General features: G+C 42.9%; 1 long non-coding RNA gene across 2 annotated transcripts in view; it reads right to left on the bottom strand.

Moving 5' to 3' along the window:
* LOC147998381 (uncharacterized) overlaps nucleotides 1–21,989 on the bottom strand; it is a 38,354-nt gene extending 16,365 nt beyond the window's left edge. Inside the window, exons 1-3 of one of the 2 annotated variants that reach the window (XR_015646788.1) lie at nucleotides 21,755–21,988; nucleotides 17,431–17,611; nucleotides 746–1,008 (exon numbers count right to left, since the gene is read on the bottom strand). This is a non-coding gene — a long non-coding RNA (uncharacterized LOC147998381). Of the gene's footprint in view, nucleotides 1–745; nucleotides 1,009–17,430; nucleotides 17,612–21,754 lie in introns of both variants that reach the window. The other variant, XR_015646789.1, reaches the window with a different exon arrangement.
* Between the last annotated feature and the right edge of the window lie 1,244 nt (nucleotides 21,990–23,233).

Below are 23,233 nucleotides of genomic sequence, written 5' to 3'. Positions count from 1 at the left end.
ACATTAAAAGTTCCCTGTTCATCCTTGGTTGGGTCCTCTTGCTAGTGATGACCTTATTGGGGCATTTGGAGAAACCAGAATGATGTTTAAAGATTAGATAGCTGTAGTGTATCAATATTAACGTGTCAGTTTTAATGGTTGTATTTTGGTTATGTAAGAGAAATTGTGTGTGTGTGTGTGTGTGTGTGTGTGTGTGTAAGTGCATGTGCCAAAGCCACTGAGGTTAGCCAGGATGACCTTGAACTCCTGCTGTTCCTTCCTCAACCTCACCAATGACTGGATTACAGGCACCTAACCATGTCTTTTAATGTGATTCTTGAGTTCACCAAGGGCTCTATGCATGCTAGGCAAGCATCATACTCAGCAAAGCAACATCCAGAGCCCTGAAGACCATTCTTTCTCCATTTCTGTGACTTTTGAAAAACTGTTATCTTTTGAGGAGTACAGATGGGAAGACCTTTATCATCAATTCAGCAATAATAATTTTTAAGTTGATAAAAAGAAATTAAAACGAATTACCATGCTACGCTTAAATGAAACAAATTTGAATTCGCCCCTAGCAGAAGCAGCATGATAGCACAGAGCCGTTACATTTGGGTGCTTTAGGGTGTCAGTACCTTTCAGAGCAGGACTGTACATAGGTAGCTGGTCTGGAGCTTCTGGTCTTTGGAGCATCAGGCTTTGAGGCTAGAAGCAGCTGCAAGGATAAATTCCCTTAGACAGCCCAGCTCAGCACGGTACCTACCTTAGCTGCTGAGACAAGAATGAGTCCTTCTGCCTGGAGCCACTGGTCAAGTCCTAGAAGCTGGCTTTGGGAGAGAGTCCTGGTCAGGCTGAAGCCTCCATGGGGACCACTTTCCACCTCTTGAGAAATGCCTGTCACAGTTTTTGGTCTGGGGAGTCAACTGGTTTCCTCTCTCAAGGTAAATTGAGAGAAGATCCTAGGCCCAGCTCCCAGTCAGAGTTCGGGTCTGTCATCTTAGTGTTCCTCCTCCAAACAATTCCATGCTGAAAAGGAGAATTTGAAGTTTTTGAATGTCTCTTTTCAATGTAAATTTGAAAAGTAGGCATATCTGCAACCTGTAGCACCTAGGGAGTAGAGGCAGAAGGATTGTCATGAGTTGATTACTATGTAACCAGTTTGTGTTACATAGTAAGTTTTAGGCCAGCCTTGGGTAAACCCCAAGCCTCATTTACTGGCACAGTTACTGTGTCAGTGAGGGGTTCATAATTACATTTCCCTACAAGTATATGATGTGCTTTTAGAGCATTCACTCTCCACACTACCATTTCTCAACTTCCATTAGACCTGTTCTTCCCGCAGTAATTTTTCTACTTTCTCATATATGTATGTTTATGATTTTATATCCATCTCTCTGTATCTATCTATCTATCTATCTATCTATCTATCTATCTATCTATCTATCTAATCTAGGATCCACAAATGAGAGAAAACAAGCAATATTTGTCTGAATCTAAATTACTTTGCTTAATGTGATGTTTTACATTTTGCTATTTTTTATATCTAAATAAATCTCGATTGTGTGCATATAGCACATTTTCTTTATCTGTTCTTCTATTAATGGGCACCTAAGGAGAGTCCATAATTTGACCATTATGAATAAAGGTGCAAGAAGCATGGATGTAAAAATAACTGTGGTTTGTTTATTTGGAGAGTGTTAAGTATATACCCATAACGGCTATAGCTGGGTTACATAGTAGTTCTGGGTTTTTATTGTTTGTTTTTATTTGGTTGACTTTTTTTTTTTTTTTGGTTTTTGAACCTACGTATTGATTCATAGTGATTTCCATTGTGACTGAACTAGCAGTGTATAAGGGTTCCCTTTTCCAGAACTCTTTCCAGCTTCTTTTTGTTGTTGTTGCTGTTACATTGAAACACTAAACATCTTTTGCCCTCAAGACAATGCAAATTAAAAGTTTGTTGTGACTAAAGCAGCATTTAAAAGTTTTACAAATAAAATTTTCAAATAATGAGGTCCAGCCCAGACTGCCTGGGCATGAATCCAAGCTCCACAGTTACTGAGTTTGTAACCTTCAGAGTCTTTATCTGCTCTGCCTTCTAAAGTGAGTTAGGGGTTAATGCTGTCGAAACTGCTTAGAGAGGTACAGTATAGAAGTGTGCTGTATCTGACAAAGAATGAACAACAACAATATTCAATACTGCAACAGAACACAGAACTCTCCAGCCACCCTTACCTTCCAGAGGAAGGAAAATATTTGTCAATAATTTGCATGGTATGAATAAACATTGCTTTACTGGCTTATACGCTCTTAAAAGTCCCCAACTGAGCCAGGATGCTCTGAATTCTACACAGCGATGAGTGTGCTGTTTGCCTCCCGAAGCTACTAAAGTTTTGTTTGTTGAGTTCTCAAGCTGAGTCAGACAGGAGGTCACCGTTTGAAGTGCAGCAGGAGGGGTCAGGATGGATGAGCTGCCTGGCAGCTTCTGCACAGCTTTTCTAGAACACTTGGTTGCCTGAAGAATTATGTGTCCAGCAACTGCACTGGGCAGACCCCAGAAGTCGAGCTTCAAAGGTAACATACCAGAGCACACCCATAGACAGGTAAGCTTCCTTGAAGGCCCTTGCAGATGTTACACAAATGCAAAAAAAAAAAAAAATCTTGGGAGAGTTTTCTCTTCAATGCTTGTAGAGTTTTCACTTGAATCAAGTGCTCTACCCATAAAAGAGATAAAGTATCAGTTAATGTCAGTCCTTTGCTAAGAGCAACAGCTGGGAACACACTGCTGGCAGAGGGGGGTGAATTGGATAATGAAAGAAAGCTTAAAGCTTCGTGGGCCTAGCAATATGCAGCTCCACATGCATTTGCTTGTAAGGCCTTATGGGTACTACACCTATTCAGCTCCAGCTTCACCCATCCCCCTGAAATGCACACACTGTTGCCAACCAAGGCTTGTGGGCCCAGCCTTGTATGCTACAGCAAGATCTGTCTAGCTATTTGCTACTGTGACAGCAGTAAGTATTATGTTGCACAAATAAAGGTCACAGTGCATCTTGATCCCCTAGCCTGTCCCAAGGAGGTACTTGCCAAGTACCTTAGTCAGCCTTCTGATATTCTGACATCATACCTGGGATAATGAGCTTATAATGAGGAAAGATTTATCTTCAGAGACTCTGTGCGTGCTTCACGGGCTCTGTTGCTATTGGGCCTGTGATGAGTCAGCAGGGCATGGTGGGAGTGAATGATAGAGCAAATATTGTCATCTCATGGAAACCAAGAAACAGAAAGAGGCGTGGACGCAGATTTGATAAGTTTCCTTCTGGATCCTGTTGCTAATGCCCCAACTTCCTTTCACTAGGTTCCATCTCTTAAAGGTTCCACTACTCCCCAGTGGTTAAAAGACAGAGGCCACTTGTACTTTGAGGCAGAGACACTTATGCAAACTATACATTGACAGCCAAACACAAAGTGTTCTGATTACTACTCCTTAGCAAATTCTTGGTAAGAGCAAACTAATGCTGATCCAAGTTTCCAACTGGACTGGAGAGGTGGCTCAGTGATTAAGAGTACTGGCTGCACTTCCAGTTCAGTTCTGCACCCAGGAACCCACATGGCAGCTCATGCTTGTTTGTATCTCCAGTTCCAGGGGGTTTAACACCTTTACCCAGACCTACAAGCAAGCAATACACCAATGGTGCATAAAATTTCACAAAACGATTTTTTAAGAAAAAGAGAAGTGCTACTTCAACTAGTCTTGAGGCTACAGTATTTCTGTCTAGTCACAATAGCTTTCAATAATATTTAGTTGATATTTAGCCACCTAAAAGTCACCTTGAGAAGTAAATGTTGCTTGCTGCTCTTCCCTTTGCCATCCCAGTTCTTATATGTTACCTGTTTCCTACCTACATTTCCTTATACTTACTGCACTCTAAAGTGTCTCTTGCCACTGTCATTCCATGTGGTACAATGTGGTAGTTATCTACTGCTGTGTAACAAATGGCCCCAAGACCAAGAGACTTAAAGTATATTTATTATCTCCAAGTGTCTTCATGACAGAAAAAGTAGGTGTGGCATCACTGGATTCTCTGGCTCAGGCTGTCTGAGGGGCTTCACTTAACACTGGGACTGGGGTGACTGTCTTCCCTAAGTGTGATTTGTTTCCATGCTTAGGCATGTAGCTGCTGACAGAATTCACATGTTACTTCCCTAAGTGGCTGGATTGAAAGCTTTTTTTCTCCTGCTGGTCAGAGAAAAAAAAAAGTCAGATTCAGTTATCACAGCTATTGTTTAAAGTTTAACAGAAGGCTTGGTTGATATCTTATAACATGGTCTTTTCCTTTTATGTTCTTCATTCACTCTAAATTTTACTTCACAGATAAACAATACATGCTCTGATCTTACGATGATCTAATGCTGTTCATATTGGAAATATAAATTGGTGTATGAGTTAAAACTTTTTATAAGAAAAAAAAGCCACAGTATTTAATTCAATAGCACCAGGTACCTGCAGTTGGTAAGACAGAAGTCAGATTTAATTCATCTTTGGAAAGGCTCTTCAGGGGAGGGTGAAGAAAGGGAGCTAAGATGACAGTAAGAGTAGCAATAGACGATTTTTTATCCTCTAGTGCCCAAGCAAAGCAGCCATTACAGTGCAAAGATTCATTTGCAGAAGTAGTAGTTCCTAACTTCCACATCCCAGAAGACATTTTGGTACCCCAGATTGTCTAACTACAGACATTTTACATTTTTAATTGAAAGTTAGTTTAATTGATGCATAGAACACTAAAATTATATTTATGGCAGTTATGTAGTTTATGTGATACTTCAATGCACAGATATACTCCACTGCTTAAATCGGGGTAAACATATCTATTCATCTTTTCAAATGTATATCATCTTTATGATAAAAATATTTTAAAATGTTTTCTTTTAAGTTTCCAACCATGCAATAGCACTCGGCACTGCTTGCCTCTGATCCATCCATAACTCCATCTGGTAGAAATTATCTGTCCATCTGTGTGTGCTTTTTAAATGTTGTTTGTGTGTGGTGCATGTGGTACGTGTGCATGAATGCAGAGGCTTGAGCTGATGGTCAGCTGTCCTTTATCACTGTCCACTTTGTTGCTTTCAGATAGTGTCTTTTAGTGGCTCAGTTGGCTGCCCAGTGAACTCTCAGGCTCCTCCTGCCTCTATCCACTCACACTGCAGGGTTACAGACACTCACGGCCATGTCTCGATTTGAACTCGGATCTTCATGTTTATAGTATCCGTACTTCTACCTATGTAGCCATTTCTCAATCTCTCTGGTACTTACTGATCAGACTTCCTCATCTCTGCACCCTGCAACTAAAAATTTACATTCTAATTCCTACACACCCTTCTATTGCTCAGTTCTCATGAGTGATCCATCCGAATTCCAAGCATCAAAATACAGCAAGGTGGCTTACTAGGCAGACATTGTGGTAGAAGGTAAGAACTCACTGTCAAGTTGTCCACGGACCTCAGTGTTCACAGAAGAACCAATCAGCACAAAGCCTTTGTTGCTATGGAGCACCCAGCACTCGGCATAAATCACTTCTCTTTTATTCAGACTTGCACTTTTCTCGTCTTTGGAGTGCTAGCCTGGGTTAGGGGCTTCCATGTCCTATGCTGAATCATTTAAACTCAGGTAGTGACCTTCAAACTGTCCTTTTTCATATCACTTCCTCTCCTGTCTAACATCACATGCTTTAACAGCATGACTCCGGGAAGTTACATTCCATCCCTCTGATTCCCATCAGCCAGCTGAGCAGAAACAGCCAGCGTGAACACTTCAGGGCTAGGCTCTTTGTCTCCAGTGTCTCCTAAGAAGTAATATACAAAGCACAGAGCTTCTTTCAGAACTAGATCTCTCAGTTAAAAAAAACCACTATACTCACTGAATCTGGCTTATTTTGCCCAGTATGATGATTTTCAATTGCATCAATTTTCCATCAATGACATAATTGCATTTTTCTTTATGCCAAATAAAAGTCCATTGTGTATATGTACCACATTTTACTTATCTGTTCATCTGTTAGTGAATACCTAGGCTGGTTCAATAACTTGGTTTCTACGAGTAGTTCTGCAATAAATGTTAAATGTGCAAATATCACATTTTTTTTGCTCATTTGTAGATGCTAGAAGTTCTTTTTTTTACAGATATATGAAAACACATACATGTGTTGTAAAAGCAGAAAGGATATTAGAAAAAGGCAGGGAACTAGTGAGAGGTGATAGAGGGTAGGGGAAAAGGGAGGGTGAGAAAGAAGAGGACATGGCAATGAATATGACCAAAATCATGGTATATTTAAAATGAATTGTCTTTATGAAACCTAACAACACAACGTATAATGAATATACACTAGTAAAAAATAATAAAAAAAATCATACTATGCTTAAAATAGACACCCCCAAATGCCCTTTCTTCTATGTGCTAATATTAGCTTTCTAAACAATCACAAGAATGGCACTAACTTTATAAAGAGCTCCAATTAGTAGGTGTTTCTTTCAGGCTCCTATCCCATCCAGAAGTCTTAGTACCTGCAGATTCTCTACGAAGGTTTCCATACCTGGAAGGTAACAGATCCAAATAGCTAGTCATGATCCTTAAAAAAAACCCAACTACAAACAGCAGCAACTAATATTTACTTGGTACTGTTATATGGTAGGGCCTGTTGATCAGCTCTAAGAGTGAGGGCTGGAGAGATGCTCAGCGAGGAAGCACTTGCTTGGCAAGTATGATGACTTGAGTTTGAATTCCCAGAACTGTCATAATTGCAGACTCTGGGGCATGCATGTCTGTCATCCCAACACTTCTATAGGGAGATGAGAGGCATAGAAATAACAATTCCTGGAGGGGCTGGAGAAATGGCTCAGCAGTTAAGAGCACTGACTGCTCTTCCAGAGGTCCTGAGTTCAATTCCCAGCAACCACATGGTGGATCACAACCACCTGTAATGGGATCTGATGCCCTCTTCTGGTGTGTCTGAAAACAGCTACAGTGTAATCTAATACATAAAATAAATAAATCTTAAAAAAAAAGAATTTCCTGGAAGCGCTTGCACCAGCTAGCCTGAATTATCCAACAAAAGAAAGTAAGGATCCCGGCCTTAAACAAGGTAGAAGATGAGAAGCAACATCCAAGGTTTCTCTCTGACCCCCTTATGAGGAGGACACACAGTACTCACACACTCACATATACATGAGTGTGCACACACACACACAGACAGACACACACACACAGACACACACACACACACACACACACACGCACACACAGGCACACACGCAAAAACTTAAGCCTATTTAAAGTGCCAGTGTGTGCAAGCAAAATAGTCATAGGCTAATGAAATGCTTCTGTTTCAAGGCCATGTAAGCTTTGGTCATTTGGGGCTACAAGGATAATGAGTATGGCCATCAAATGACTTACTTTCCACTAAGAAATGTCTCACCTCTGATCTAGTGAATAATTGGGCAGACAAATTGAAGGTGCCTCCCTACACATGTGCTTTCTGAGAGCTGCTTCCCACTTAGAGTTCTCGGAGAGGAGATGAATGGAAGCTGCTTGAGTAAAGCCCCCATCCCCTTTTCAGCTGATGGAACTTGCCTAACTCAAGCTGGTCCAATCTACTCCTGTTCCTAAGAAAATGGAACTACAGTCCAAGAACCCACACCACAGCACTTATACAAAAATCTCTTTGAAGACAGTCACGATGCTTCCTGTATAAGGGGTCGACTGGACTGAGAATCACTTCTGTAGTGGGAGACGGTAGAGTAATGGTACTATGAGAATGTATGTGACCCTGTGTGAATAAGAATGGCTCTCCATGGGCTCTTATATTTGGATGTTCAGTCACCAGGGAATGGTACTATTTGAGAAGGATTAGAAGGATTAGGAGGTGTGGCCTTATTAGAGTAGGTGTGGCCTAGTCGGAGGAAGTGTGTCACTGTGGGTGGGCTTAGGGGTTTCAAAAGCCCATAACAAGCTCAGCATCTCTTTCTGCTACATATCAGGATATAGTTCTTACCTACTGCTTTAGTACCTGCCAGCATGCCATCCCGTTTCCTACCATGCTGATAATGGACTAAATTTCTGAAACTGTAAGAAATTCCCAATTAAATTTTTTTTCTAATAAGAGCGCCTTGGTCATGATGTCTCTTCATGGCAATAGAACAGTGACTAAGACAAACCCCATGCCATGTCAATTTATGAAGGCTTTCCAGCCCCTGCACGGCCTGGCTTACTTTGTTCACTGCTCTTGTGTTGCAAGGTGATCCCTTGCATCATTTATTTTCAGGAAACTCACTTTTAATTGGGCTGGGTTGAATGGATGTCTCTTTCTTACAAATGGAGATGTATGATGATGAATAGACTCAAACTTTTATTGACAATCTACCAGGCACTAAACACCTTACTGACTTTGGGGTATTCTGACCCATTCTGACTCACTGAAAACTTGTATAATGTAGAAGTCAATTGTTAACTGCGTTCATTCATTCACCTAGTATTGGTTGCCCAAGGATCAGAAGATACTGTAAAGTTAACTAATGACCCCTCACTTCAACAATCTTACACACCTATTAGGAAAATTTAAAATTAAATTTCTTCTTCCCCCAGATTCATAATGTAGCAAAATGGACACTATTTCCGAGCAGAAATATTTTAATTTTTTACTGTAAAGAATGGGGAATATAAAACTAGGAAGACATCTCAGTGGTAAAGAGCACTTAAAAGTCAAGTGGACCTGAATTTGGCTCCTAGCATCTATGTAGGGTAGCCCATAACTATCTATAACATCACCATAGCTCTGAAGCCCTCTTCTGGACTCTGTGGGTACCTGTACTTACATGTGTTTGTACACATGAGTACGTGCTTTTATGTCTTCCTTGGTTGATAACCATCATGGGAAGTGATTACTGTATTCTTCATAGCTTAGGAAGTTACAGTAATAAGAAGGGAAAGAGATAGAAGAATGCTGCTAATGAGGAAGAGCTTTTGGTATGCAAAAGGTTCTGGGTTTGGTGCCTTAGCACTAGGGGAAAAAACAGGCCGAGGCTCAAGCAAGCCATTATACTGCACATTGGATCTCCTTTAAACTGATTTCTCAAATGATAGGAAGTCAATCAGCTAGAAACAAAGGCAAACCTGGGCCGAGATGCCTAGAAGAATTAAAGTGTAGGTCTAAACGGAAGCTATACTATTCTTAGCAGCCAAGATGACAGACCCCAATCCTCCTCTCTGGAGAAATTGGAGTAGGAAAAATTGCTTAATGAACTCACTTATGATCACTGAAAAGGGATCTTCCTCACCAAGGGCCCAAGCCTCAACTCCAACGGCTGCCTTTTTCACACAGGGCTCTCTAACTGGAAGTCAGTGGGAGACAGGTAGGGGACCATGGGTGTCATGATTACCGGGCACCAGAGCTGCATGACTTAAACACTGGAGTATTTAAGGAGGTATAGATGCTGATGACCATCTGCTTAAGCCAAGGTTGGGGACTCAGGGAAAACAGAACTAAAGAGACACATGTACGAATGAAAACAAAGAATAACACAATATACTCTGCACAGCACAAGGGCATTTATTAGATGTGTAATAAGGAAATAAGATATGAAAAGGTATAAAGTTGGAGACTAGCTTTAAACTTCCTCTAGAAATGCTAGGGTGGAAAGGGAACTGGTTCATTTTCTAAGTGGTGCTCCTGAAAATGCTTCTGAAGGAATGTGGTGTTTTGTGTTGGGAAGATTGAGGAGTGCTGTTCTAGAAAATTCCTCTGTACATAGATAGGAAAGAGATGTGAAAGAAGCCACAAAAGCAAACAGGAAAAGGAAATATAACCCTTGTTGTATTTTTTTTCCTACCCCAATTTCTCCAGAGAGGAGGACTGGGTCTGTCATGTTGGAAAGCTGCTAAGAATAGTATAGCTTCCATCTAGACCTACCCCTTAATTCTTCTAGGCATCTCAGCCCGGGTTTGTCTTTGTTTCTAGCTGACTGACTTCCAATCATTTGATCTTAAGTGAGTTGCCAGTTCATATTTTATGACTGGAAAAAAATAGTTTCACTCATCAAATATTACCTTAAGGTTATAAATATACACATGCATATATAATTGTATCTTATATAAATAAAAAATAATGAAAACCACCATTTTGTATGCTAACTAAAAATATTTGAGAAAGGCACAAAACTGAAAGGTTTTAGTCTAAAACACAGAAAACAAAAAAAAAAAAAACCTCACCCTGCACATTATTTGAAAACCCCAAACCACAAAGCAAAACCTGTTTAAATTCAGGAAATGAGAGGTACTTGTTTTGCACATAATTACTCCTTTGCTGTCATTTTGCAAGGCTTAGTTTTCACACATTATTTTTCTTCAGGTCCAGTCACATTCCCTTTAAAAATGATTTACTTATGTTAATTTTATGTCTATTAGGGTTTCACCTGCATGTGTGTCTGTGCAAGGGTGTCAGATCCCCTAGAACTGGAGTAACAGGTAGTTGTGACCTGTCATGTGGGTGCTGGGAACTGAACCCAGGTCCTCTGGAAGAATAACTACGCACCATCTCTCCAGCCTTAGAATAACATTGTGAACTCAAAAACATATGAGGAAAATTGAAATAGAAACATGGATATGGACACTGACTTCAACCCTAGCTTTAAATATGTAAAAAGAAAACTGAAATATATTCCCAGTTATATTCCTATTCCCTAAGGATTTATTGATTAATTCATTGATTGTGCATGTCCCTGTGTGTAGGTGCCACGGAGACCAGAAGAATGGGTCAGATCACCTAGAGCTGGAGTTATAGACAGTTGTGAGCTTCTGGACATGGATGTTGGGAACCAAACCACAGTTCTCTGAAAGATCAGAAAGTACTGAAGATTAAGTACTGAACCATCTCTTCAGGCCCCTTACTTTCTTAAACTGCTCGGAATCCATGCGTTCAACACCTTGTGATTCTTGTGGCATGGCAACGGAGTGCTCAAAGGAACGCAGTGAGAGTGGACTCCAGCTTGGACTCTACAGCATTCCAGAGCCAAGATCTTCTTTCTTCCCTGTCTACCCTTCCTGCTCCCTCCTTTTGTTCCCTGATTCTCTTCTTCTCCTTTTGTCTTCTGCTCCTTCTCCTCCTTCTTATTTCTCCTTTCAGCTTTTCTCCTCTTCCTCTCTCCTCCTCTTCTTCCTCCTCTCTTCCTCTTCCCCTCTTTTTTTCTTCTTTTCTCTTCTCCTACACCCCTTTCTCTTTTCCCCTTCCTCATTTTTCTTCCCCCTCCCCTCCCCTCCCCTCCCCCTCCCCCCCCTCCTCCAGACAGTTTCACATAGATCAAGTAGCCTCAAATTCATAATCCTCTTGCCTTAGCTGCCAGAGTACTGGGGTTACAGACATGTTGCATCTCACTAGAACCAAGATGTACTTCCTTTTATCCTCTGGTAATACATTTTGTTTTGTGTCATATTCCAAATTTATAAAACTACAAAGGATTCTGACCCAGGATACTTTCAGGTGTGTATAGAATTGCCAATTCTTCATCTTCTAAATTGGCATACTTTTAATTTATCCTGTGCTCCTTCTGTGTCAGGAGATGTGTTATGCTATGGGAACACAGTAGTGATGAAGCCTGCGTCCCTCTTGGGATGAGTCCAGCCCTCGGAGGTTTTCAGATAGACAGGCAATTAAGATATGGAGTATCAAGGACCCTGTACAAAGACTGCCCAGGTGCACAAGCTGAGCAAGAAAGATAAATGTAGAGGGTCCAAACTCATGGTGGAAGGGCTTTCTTGCAGAAGCAATTGGTGAGTCCAGCCTTTGTCATGCTTAAGCAGAGGCCCGAGAGAGCAATGACTACGTCAGTTTACAAGACAATCTTCAATACCTAGCAAAGTGTATCATAAGGAATCAATAAATGATACTTAAAATGAAATCCATTGACTCAATACTTCTCCCTTCCATTTGCTCAGCCGAAAACATACTTGCAATGAACATGCACTAAATAAATACATGAATGGGAAATGGCTATTTAGGAAAGAAGGCATCATTTCTCTTCCGTAACTATCCAGTTCAGTTTAACATTGAGTACACCATGCGGCCTACTTGACACTGTGTGCTGGGACTTAGGGGTGGCTAGGACATGGGCCATGTTTTCAAACTACTCATTATCTCCTAGAGATGGCAATACAGAGAAGTGTGGGAGTAATGACCCGGTGCTTTTAATTCATTTGAGTATGAAAGACATCTGCTACTCTTACCAAAGAAGGGTGCATTGGAAAAGCAGGTGTGGTTTGGCAAAGCATCCATGAACACTCTTCTTAACCCCATAACAGCCTGGCCACTTTCTCAGCAATCCTCACAACTAGAAAATTAATCTTATCAAGCATGTTACTTTATTTGTATGTATGCACCAATATTTGAGTTTTTAAATCTGCCTCAAATATATAACCAGATGTAAAAGGAATGTAAATATCATGAAGACCCTTTACTTTGGTTTGAAAGTTGAATAAAGTTAACGCTTGTTAAAGTAATCCATGAAAGGAATTGAGGACTCTAGCTAAGGACAGGAATGTTTCTAGGAATAGAGGAGAGGAAATATTTGTATATACTCATTAGTACTTAGACTTGGAATACAGACCCTTAGGTTCCTTTGTGTTTCAGTTGGTTGGTTTAAGGTTTGTTTAAGATAGGGTATCACTATGGAGCCCTGGCTGGTCTGAAACTCTAGAGCAATCTCGACTCAAAATTGTGGTGATCCTCTTGCTTTTGCCTCTTACGCTTTGGGATTATGGGCATGTATTACCCTTCCCAGCTAGACTCGTAGATCTAAAGCTATTCCTGCTACTGTGGTATCTACCACAATGAGAGAAATTAAGACTCTTGAATGAGCCCAGGTAATAATGGATGAACTAGGTGGAATGGCAAATGTTGAGGTCCATGGGATGTAGTTCAAGTTCATCCTGTAGACATGTTTTGTTGTCACAGCCAAACAAAAACCAAAAAGGTCGGTCAAGATTGGTGAGATGGACCAACCAGAGCTTCCAGGGACTAAGCCACTACCCAAAGACTATACATGGACTGACCCTGGGCTCTAACCTCATAGGTAGCAATGAATATCCTAGTAAGAGCACCAGTGGAAGGGGAAACCCTGGGTCCTGCTAAGACTGAACCCCCAGTAAACGTGATTGTTGGGGGGCATCAATGGGGGTAGATGGGGGCAATTCCCGTATGGGGGAGGGGGAAGGATGGGCGGGGCTTATGTACAGGAAACCAGGAAAGGTAATAACATTTGAAATGTAAATAAAGAAATATATCTAATAAAAAATAGTCTTATTTACATAAAAAAGAGTGGTGAGATGGCTCAGTGGTAAAGGCAGTTGTCACTAAGCCTGACAACCTGAGTTTAATCACCAGGACCCACACGATGTAAGAAGAAAATGGAGTTTCATGGGTTGTCCTCTGTCCTCCACAGAGACAATGTGGTATGAATGCATGAGCATATTTCTACACACAGAGACACACACAAATAAGTACCTAAGTACATACATGAAGCCAGTAATAATAAATAAATAAAAGCATTTCCATACATTTAGGAAGAACGAGCCCTCTCACTTGTCATAGCTCCCACTGTTCCATATTGCCTCACTCACTCACTCCTTGCCTGCTTGACCTTGAATAAGCACTTGGGTTTGAGATCCTTATTCTATGACTTTTTCCTTCCAGTTTCTTAGTTGGATAGGCAATGCTTCAAATCGGTGCTATACAACCTCTTGGTGGTAGGGCATTTCTAAATGCCAACATATTAGCAAATGTTGGGGGTCAGGGGCTAGCGCTGTGCTGCTATGCTGGCTAGGATGAAGACACAGGTTAGGATGTTGCCCTACTTCTCCAGAGCCTCCTGTTTGCAAACTGAATTCCTTCTTACTGGCAGACCGTTCGAAGTTATGTTAGCATTTGGTTCTGTTTTCTGTTCTGGTACTGGGGATGGGATTCAGTGCTCTACAACTCAGCTACACCTCCACCATGGACATCCTCAAAGTAAAGGAGAACCACCCCACCCCCACACATACATACAGTGAAGCAGCCATTATAGTCATTTCAAGGACTGGGAAGGTTATTTACTTATTTATATTCTCTCTCTCTCTCTCTCTCTCTCTCTCTCTCTCTCTCTCTCTCTCTCTCTCTCTCTCCCTAGAAACTGGAGAAGCAGAAAAATGCTAACGTCTATGAATGAATATACTAAGGTTGCTTGAAGGACAGGAAGCAGGAGGCGGGAGCAAATGAGCACGGGGTGGGGATGAGGCTCAGCCACAGAGCGTTTGCCTACCGGAAGAAAGGTCCTGGCTTCCAAGTTTAGCACTGAAGAAAAAAAGAGCCCAGAGTTTAATGAACAATGGTAAAGAGGAAAAGCAAAGAGACAATCCAAAACAAAACAAAACAAAACAAAACAAACGAACAACAAAAAACCACTTAGTTAGAGCTTGCTAGCATGCAGAGCTCTGCCCCTTCCTGTCATATGCTCAGAATATAGGGAGATGCCTAGAGGAACTATTTGGTCCAACCCATTACTCTACAGAAGGAAAGGATGCTAGAAGGAAATGGCTTGCTCAAGGTACACAGGGAGGCATTTGCTAAGCTAAATTTTAAATTAAGTAAGACCTTAAGTTTCTTTTTTTCTTTCTTTTTTTTTTTTTTTTTTTTGGAGCTGGGGACCGAACCCAGGGCCTTGCCCTTGCTAGGCAAGTGCTCTACCACTGAGCTAAATCCCCAACTCCGACCTTAAGTTTCTTAAGTTCTCTTTTACCATGCAATGGCAGGTAGGCCTGTTAAGGATCATTCAAATCTGGCTCTATTTTCCAAAGTCAGTGAACTGTAGTATAGCAGGATTTGAAGCACATTCATTCATTCATTCAACAGTAAATACCCACTGGAACTAACACAACGACTAAAGGTACCTGCTCCTAAACCTGAGGACCTGAGTTTGATCTCCAGAGCCCACATGGTATAAGAAATAAACCAACCCCAGCAAGCTGTTTTCTGACCTCTATATATGCACCATGGCAGGCACATGCCTGCGCGCGCACACAGTAAATAAATGCATTTGAAAGAAAGTTGTTTTCTCCCTAAAACTCTATAATTTTCTATTGTGTATCAAGCATTGTGCTTAATTCTAGGGACCCAATGTTCAAGAAAACATGTTCTAAGGCTAGGCACAGAATAGGGAATGGCAGCTGTCAAGTGTCTCAGGCAAGGCTTCCCAATAAAAATAGAATTTGAGTAAAAAAAACCAAATTGCTTGTATAAATTTTATTTTTCTGGTAGCTCCAATTAAAAAAGAGTGACAAGAAACAGCTGAAATTAATTTTAATAATATATTGAATTAACTGACTGGAGCTAAAACATTATCAGTTCCACATGTAGCCAACATAAAAATAGTTAATGAGATATTTAGAGTTCTTTTCTTGGTTACAAGCATTGAACATGTAATATGCACTTTCCAATTACAGCACACCCCAACTGATGCTAGCCACACCTTATGTGTGCAATAGTCACACGTGACCAGTGACTTTGATACTAGACGCTATAGGTCCAAGGTAAATGACAATAGTTGTCAACAAACACCTAGCTTTTCCAAATGCTAGGTTAATCTCCCCGTAAACTCCTAGCTATAAACTCACAGCTTGTGAACATAACTGGGATCTCTCACATCACTTTGTGCTGCTATGAGAAAAATACCCGAGACTCTGTAATTTATAAAATTAAAAATGTAGTCTTTCTTAGTTCTGGAGGCGAAGTACAAGCAGTTAGAGCCAATTGTCTTAGCTTCCAAGATAAAGCCTTGAATTCGGTCTGCTCTGAAGAGGAGGAAAGTCTAGGGCAGGAGGGTGGGGGAGGTGACTCCTAAGCAGCCCTTTAGAACAGCACTAACTTAGTTCACTTCTCAAAAGTCTCTGACTCTCAGGATCATTGCATTGGGGACGAAGTTTCCTTCAATTTTACTTGAGACATTATTTATTTTTACTTTATGTGTATGGGTGTTTTGCCTAGATGTATGTCTCTACATTTTTGCAGTGCCCACTGAGGCCAGAAAGGAGGAGTCAGATCCCGCGTTGTAGGTGCCCGTGAGCTGCTGCCATGCGGGTTCCGGGAATTACATTCTGCAGCCCGTCCTCTTCACCACTTAAGCACCCCTTGCCCAGACCCCGTTTTAAATGTTTTTGATAGTGTTCGGTTAGCGCACCAGGAGATGGGTTTCCTTGTGACATTTTTACTCATCCGTCATTATACTTTGTGATTATTGCTTCTTCCATGTTCCCCCACCATCTTCTCTTCTTACTGGCTTTCTTCATCCGAAACAGTCCCATCTTTTGCTTCCATCTCTCAAATATTTCATTACCCTCCATCCATTTAGACTTCTTCCTCCCTTCTCCTAGACCCCCTTCTATGCCCTACACACACATGCAGCTCCTTACCCCCACACTTAGCTGTAACATGCAGGTTTGGCAGGAGGATTTATTTAAACCATTGAACTGTGAAGTGAGTTGCTAGGACAGAGGTAGATGGGTTTCAGAATACAGGATATCTTTTAAAATGTTTTATTAGTTGCTATTACTGTATGTAAGAGGCAAATATGATGTTGTATGCATGCCATGACACACATGTAGAGGTCAAGGGACAGCTCTGTGCAGTCTGTTCTCCTTCTGTCTTTACTTTGGTTCCAAGGCTATCTTAAGCCTTTGCAAATGTCATGAATGTCACTATTTGTAGCATATCCTAAGTCACTTTAGCCAGTAATCAAGAGCCCAGCATCCACAATAGCTTTGCTGTTATCGGTGTTAGAAGCTCCACGCCTATTAAAGAGGGGAATAACAGAATGGGTGGCGGCTCCACTCTTCCTGGTAAACAAGTCTAGAGAGGAGCAAGAAGCCCAGTTCAAGGGTCTGCTTCAGGAGACCACATTAGCTCAAATTAGCTCATCAGAGGAAAACCAGAATTTTAATGGAGGTTGACAAGATCTAAGGAACACAAATGAATCGACAAAGAAAGAAACAGTGACTTTTTGCGAATCTGAAGGGTTTTAAGGTCTTCAGTTCTAGCCTAGGAGAATGCTATCGGTATAGTAACTTTAGAATTATGGTCTGATTCCAGACCTTCAATCCCCTCCGTGTAAAGAGGGCCTTTGTATGTGGCTTTATTTCCTTCAACTATTTTTTCTAAAGGTTATTGGCTGCCACTGTTCATTGAGAGGATCTGGCTTCTGTCATTCCTACCATGCAAGATCAATATCATCCGAATAGCAGCTGTCAGAACAGATAACACAAAATATCACCAAGTGGCCCGATACCTGCATTCCTTCTTGTGTGAGAATGATACTCTTTAAGAACCCATCATTTTGAGATTTTGGAATATAAGAATATATTCTAAGTGGGCTCACCTTTCATTCAGCTCCCAGAATTGAAGATAATCTTAGCTCGATTTTTTTCTCCCTTCAACTCATAGGAGGAAGTGATTTTCTTAATTGCTTACTACAGTGAAGAGCATCTGAAGTCACGTATAGCACTTACAGCATTTCCAGCTATTTTCTGGTTTTGAAAAGGCCCAAGTGTTTCGAGGTGCTGTGAATAGACAGAAAATCTTAGGTCCTTGCTCCAGTAGATATTTTGACTTCAATCTCTCATATCAGTTAAGCCAAGAATCTGAAAAATCTGGTTTTTTGTTTGTTTTGTTGTTGTTTGTTTCTATTTTTTTCTCTTTTGAAGGCTACCATACTTTTCTGGGTCAAGGAATTCCATGAGCATAAAACATAATGTCTCTGCCTTCTCTGGTCAAGAAATAAATTATTCTCATTCCTCAGCTCCTGTTGGATCCCAATTCCAATGTGATTATGTCTACCATTCCAGTCCTACCTACGTGTCACCTCCCAATCTGGAAATAGGGTTTGACAGTGACGAGTGTGCCCTCTGCTGACCGGATGTCTCCTCTGCAGTTGTGGCCTCAAAATCCAGTGGCATCTGCTGCCTCAGTTAGCTAACAGGAGATGTGGATACCGTAGGCTCGTGCAAACGGTCACCTCCAATGTTCCTCAACCATCCTTAGAATAAAAAAAATTCCGTTGTTTTCGCTCCAGAAGTTTACAAGTTCTGAATTTCTATCAATTTAGCCAGAAAAATACATTTCTGGTACTTACCAGTCTCCACCTGACACAAAAAGCTATAATGTATAAACAGCACTGCCCAGTGCACGCTATAACTCAGTACAATAACAAGCTTTTAAAGCAGGCTTTAAAAGAACTCTTTCTGGGAGCATGAAAAGTAATTAGAAATACATTTTGAGTCCTTCCTAGATCCTCGGCTCTCCTGGGGTGTGCTTTAGGATGTGTCACTTTTCTCACACGCCTCCTCCTGCCCTCCCCCCACCAGAGCTGCCTTGTGAGCCTCAGTCTCATTCTCAAGCCTTTTCAGCTGGAGGCCTCCTGCGCCTTCCCAGCAGTGCTTTCTACCGGGGCCTCTCCCTTCCCACTCCTTTTCTTTCCGTCTTTCTTTCTTCCCTGCCCGAGATCAAGAGAGGCACCTCCAAGGTTACATGCAACCCCACAGGAAGAGACCTTGGCAGGGATACTGGAGTATGTTTGCCACCTGCAGAGAAGTGCAGCCACCAGAGGGACAAACACCAAACCATTTTAAAGCCTTCGGTTCTTGGGCCTATTTGCCTGTGGGACTGGGGTGGGGGCCTGCAATGTCATGGCTGTCTTCACTTGTTCTCAAACCATCTCGTGGGAGGAGACGGATCCACAGTTTGCCTTGAAGTTCTGACTCTGTGGTATTTGGATTTTCTTCCAAAGTTCAGGCTTTGCGAGGTCAGGCTTTGAGATCCTGATTTCTGGAGAGCATGGGGGTTAGGGAGGAGCAAATGCCTCTGGATAAGCTTCAGATTCAGGCAGGACGAGGACCAGAGGAATCACCACAAGTGCCCAATAAGATGAAATAAACCCAGGACCAGCCGGAGAGAAGGATCAACTCTAGAAAGCTCAACCCAAATACTCACACCAGAATACCTGAATACTAAACTAGGGAAAGAAGGGCTCTCAGTGTCATAGCACCAACTACCAGGTGGCCAGGAACCACCACTTTGAACTCCTGACCACATAAGTCATTGTTGGGAGTTGCAGGGGTGGGGGCGGGGTGGGTGTGACTGCTTCCAAACCTAGGAGACTACAGAATCCATGTTAGGAATTTTGAGGATGACACCAGCTTGGAGGATTGGTGGTGAATCTAGGAAAAATGTTGACTATATTCTCGATTACGTACTCAAGGCAGATTCTGCTTTATGCTTAATTAGAGCTGGCAAAAGATCGTCTAGAAAAAGGTTAGCATCATTTGTTTTGGGGAGGAAACCATAGGGTAGATTTGTACAAAGGGGCCATTGGGAATAGGTAGGAGGTTTGAGCAGGTGGGTGTTGGTGGCTGGTGCTTAGTTCTGAATTAGAACTTCTCCTGTCTCAGGGGCTTTGCAAGGACAGTTAGATGAGAAACCGGACTCTTCTGCAACTCCAAGAATTGGCTTGTAAACTTAGTGCAGTTGTTCTTTGCTTAGAGGTTTCATAGGTTTGGTGATCACAGTTGGCAAACCGTGGGGGAGGGGAGTAGATAGGGAGATGTGGGCGGAGCGTCAATGTGTGCCCTTTGTGGGGAGGTGTCGCTAAGACCTGGAGTTAGACTTTTCAGTCTGTGGCTATAGGCATGAATCTTGCCCAAGCATTTTGTGCCACCCCCACCTGTTTTAAACAGATGTTTCTGAAATGTCCCTGGGGGGGATTTCAGGTCCACTTTCTTCACAAGAATCCTGAAGTGTCTAAGGCTGTGAGAAAGGCTTCGCATCCCATTCTCCCATGCTTGCTTGTGTTTGCCACAGGTTTATTTCTGTTGCCGGCTCCCCACCTGCGCCAGATCCGCTCCCCACCCTTCCCGCTCCATCCTCCTGGGCCGACAGGAGCCAGAGTTGTCCCAGACCTCAACTTGAACCAAAACCCCATGCCCCTTCGCCCTCACTACCTGTATTTCTGGATTCTTCAGAATCCCAGGCTGGCTGCTATGAATGTGTTGTGTGGCTCTCAGTGTTGATTTAATACAATGGCACCGTGAACGCGGAAAAATAAATAGAAGGACCGGACATATGACTCTCCGTAGTGAAGTCTTTTCGAATAAATAAGAGGCCGAGTTTTCACTGTTGAATGTAAATTCCTTTGAAGTGGAACTAATCATTTCAAGATAGTTCACGTTGTCCTAACAACGCGGGTGAATGGCAAGGGCCCTTCTTTTTGTTAAAGATATGTTTTCTTTCTTTCAGTCAAAACTGATGATGATACCCCTTTCACGCTCTGTCCTCCAGGATCGTAAATCTCCACTCCCAGCTATCCAACCAAAAGGTACTTTCAGAAGCCAAGCCCCCGCGGGTGACCGCTTTCAGGAGCGACTTGAGTGAACTAGTTTCACGTCCACTCGCCTCCTGCCAACCCCCAGTGGGTCCCCCGCACTAGAAGTCCACTAGGGTCCACTTCCCGGCCGTAGGGGGCGCTGCGGCCAGGAGAGAGCAGCCAGACTCCGCTTGCAGCGCCTACTGAATGGGGAAAGTTCTGGGATACACAGATTGCAATTAAACAGTAGCAGGATAGATATGGTGCCTCCCACACCTTCCAAGTTCCTTGTCAGTCTTTCCCTAGCCCCAGGAATGTGAAAACTTGCACAAAAGCTGCGTTCTTTTAGCCTGCGCTTATAAAGTAGCGGATGCCTACTTACTGGGGAGGAGAAAAGGTCACTCCCAAACAATCCTGTCCAGCCAAGCCATTCAGATCTTAACTTTTTTCTCCTAACGGGGGCCTCCTTTAACAATCCCGAAAACCGTTGCGGCCCATGCCTCTGGCTCCCTGCCTAAAGGCTCTGTAGACTACCCCTCTTTCGATGTCCTGGGACCTCTGTGGCCACTGTTTGTGCCCAAAAGGAGGGGGCGGGCTGAATTTCATGGCCTAAGAAAGTACTCTTGTGACTGGAGGCGGAAGAAAGTTGCTTTTAGTTCACCTACTCAGAGGAGTGGCGGTGTGGGGAAAGCGCTCCAGAAAGGGTCGCGTGTCCACTCTTGGGCCCTAGGGGTGCTAAACCTAGAAGTCGGGTGGGTAGCTGGCTTCCCAGTGGGTAGCTCTCAGCCTCCGGTGTACCAGAAAAAAAACGTGGAAAAGTGAAATGCTTAGGAGCAACGAACGTAGCTGGCCCTGAACAGTGACAAGAGTAGGCCAGCGCTGGACCGGTCTCTAGGGAAGCATGGTGAGCGGAGCTTCTCCAAAGAAACTGGGCACTTGGTTCCCAGCTTCAATCAGGGCCAGGGTTGGATTGCTGAAGGCCTAGCCCAAGCTGCAATCATTTCTTTTTCCGACGCTCTAGAGTACTACCCTGTAGAAAATGCTGAACGGGATTCCTAAATTCTCATTTATTCCCTTTGCTTGGCGTCTTGCATCTGTGGAAAAGGACAAGGCCCTTGTCCAGGCATTTGCTTGGGAATTTAAGCTCTTCTCTGCATTGGGGTGGGGGTGTTCAGAGCCAGTTTGCTCGTGGCTAGAGGTCTTTTAATATATGAAGCTGGCGCAGCCTCTCTAAAGCCAGCGAGCCAGGATGGGAGGGCCATCCCTCGCTCCCCCCCCCCACGGCCCCCCGCGGTCTAGGTGGCGTCCTGCTGCCTGGCCGAGTCAGCACCGCCGCTGTACGTACCTTGCCAACACTGAGAATCCAATTTAGTGGACCCTCAGGATGTCAGTCAGGGGAAATATCTTGGAGAAAAGTTCACCAGCTGGGCAACTCGGACGAACTTGGAGCCTGTCTTTAGCTTAGTTTGTGTTCTGATTACTGAAGCGACTGCTTCTTTCTTTGAAACAAAACGAAACAAAGATTCGAAACTCGACCGGAAGACCTTCTGCCGCTAACTCGGAGAAATGAACTGGGCCCTGCAGCTGCTTCTATGCTATCCTTTTATGTCCCACAGACAAAGTTATCTTGTAAAATATTTGGACGGCTTTCGGGGTTGGGGGGCGGTTAGCGTAGTTTTTGCGGGCATCTTTCCTCCTCCATAAGAGTCAGATTGGTCGATGGGTCAGGCTATGGCATTCCTGCTTATAGCTCCCAAATGTCCTTCCTGCCTCAGTTTCTGTATCTGTTAAGGACTGAGATCAGTAACTTTCCACTCATTGCTTAATGAAAGGAAATTAGTGTTTAATGAAGTACAGTGTTTGCAGCACACAGTAGGTGTTCAAACGTTTCTTCTTTTTTTGCATACTTTAGGCCTTGAAACCCTAACTCACATACTTGGCTAGACAAAAAGAGTGGAAAAAAACAAACAAACAAACAAACAAACCCGTGAGTAGCAAAGGTATTACAATTCTTACTTGCAACCTGAGTTTAGGGCTCCAAGTCCAGAATCTCTTGATAGGGTGGTGCTAGTTTAGTTACTTCAGCTTCGGAAGTCACAACTCTAGAGGTAGTGGTTTGCGGCCACTCCTCCCCGCCTAGCCTCCCAGCCTCCCAGCCTCTGGAGTTAAGGCCTGAGAATGGGTTTAAGGGAGGTCTCCTAGCTCATCAACAAGACCCTGGGGCAGCGTTTTGCAACTTAGAGAAGGCAGACAGGCGGCCGGTGTACTATTTTCCCAGCAAGCCACCGCCCAGTCTGCAGGCTTCAGGCAGAGGGGGCCGAGCTAGGAGTCACCGCTAGTACTACATTTGGCCCCTTAGGGAAGCTAGCAGCCCTCAGCTGGGTGGAGCTACCTTGGAGGCTCCTGCCTGCGGTTGCCTCGGCTGCCTGAGGTAACATCTGTGCCCCCCTCCCGCTTTCACCCTCCACCCCACCTCTCTTCCCCTACCTATTTTTTTTAAGAAAAAAAAAAAAAACAAAACGAAAAACCAACCTTCCTTTCCCTCCACAATACACACACCGGGGGGTCTTTTACTCGGCCAATCTCAGGAGTTTCATATGAACTTCATTAAATCAATTACTCGGTGAACACATCACAATTTATTTGCAATTAGTATCAAAATGTCTTACTTTTCTTAATAGGTCGGAGCAGATGTAGCTACAGAAGGGACAACGCGTTTTCGTGAAATCTATCTCTTGCAACACATTAAATCTTCTGGTCAGAAGAGAGGGAGAGATTCAAAGGCAGTTTAGAGGAGGAGTAAAAACCACGCTGGAGATAAATG

The sequence above is a fragment of the Rattus norvegicus genome, chromosome X (assembly GCF_021556685.1).
Source record: "Rattus norvegicus strain SHRSP/BbbUtx chromosome X, alternate assembly SHRSP_T2T, whole genome shotgun sequence".
Lineage (NCBI taxonomy): Eukaryota > Metazoa > Chordata > Mammalia > Rodentia > Muridae > Rattus > Rattus norvegicus.
The sequence above is the reverse complement of the archived record's forward strand: the minus strand, read 5'-3'. Positions and strand labels throughout refer to the sequence as shown.